At 48.6% G+C, this 847-nt stretch overlaps 1 protein-coding gene across 2 annotated transcripts in view; it reads right to left on the bottom strand.

Annotated features, from left to right (window-relative positions):
* The window catches only part of evlb (Enah/Vasp-like b), an 18,929-nt gene that overhangs the window by 10,944 nt on the left and 7,138 nt on the right, over positions 1–847 (bottom strand). The window lies entirely within an intron of this gene.

Here is an 847-nt window from a genome sequence, read left to right as displayed (position 1 = left end):
AGAGAGAGAGAGAGAGAGAGAGAGAGAGAGAGAGAGAGAGAGAGAGAGAGAGAGAGAGAGACACTGTAACCCAAGCATCAATCAGCAGAAGAAAGGAATCAATGAATGAGGAAAACAATGAACAGCCTCTGTGAAAAACACAGAAGTGTAAATCGAAGTCTGATAGAAAAGTTTGCTGATCTCAGAATTAGACAACCAGTGATGCTCACAGATTGACTTTGATTGACAGACGAACACACCAATCACACATGAGGTACACACCCTCTGCTACATTCATCTAACAACCTATAGGCCAACCTGATCTATCCACCGGAAAAAACATTAGCTGAGATCAGCTGAAAAAACAGCTGCTAACACACACACGCACATGCACACGCACGGATGCACAGATGTGTGACATCATCACATGTTTCATGATTCTCTTGCAGTGAGTTTCAGTAGTGAGGTGAATGTGAGATGATTTCACCAGTTCGTCTATGCAGATAATAACATTAGAGCGATGGTAGAAGGGTATGTGTATTTGGCGTGCTATCCAGAGAGCGGGCCCCGAGCTCGCCGGTTCCTGCCGAACCCGGTGCACACAACCTCCCCCTGATCGGAACCAGCCCGAACCCCAAGCACACCCCCCGGGTTATTGTGGGAGCAAGCGGACTCGAGGAGCCGGGGTGGTGGAGGGATGCTGAAGCTTGTAGAGATGATGCAGGTAAGACAGCTTGTCTATTTATAGGAACGCTGCCGTGAGCTGATAGGGTAGATGCCTTGAGCTGATAGGGTAGATGCCGTGAGCTGATAGGGTAGATGCCGTGAGCTGATAGGGTAGATGCCTTGAGCTGATAGGGTAGATGCC

This window comes from Triplophysa rosa, linkage group LG15, assembly GCF_024868665.1.
Source record: "Triplophysa rosa linkage group LG15, Trosa_1v2, whole genome shotgun sequence".
In the NCBI taxonomy this organism is placed as follows: domain Eukaryota; kingdom Metazoa; phylum Chordata; class Actinopteri; order Cypriniformes; family Nemacheilidae; genus Triplophysa; species Triplophysa rosa.
The sequence above is the reverse complement of the archived record's forward strand: the minus strand, read 5'-3'. Positions and strand labels throughout refer to the sequence as shown.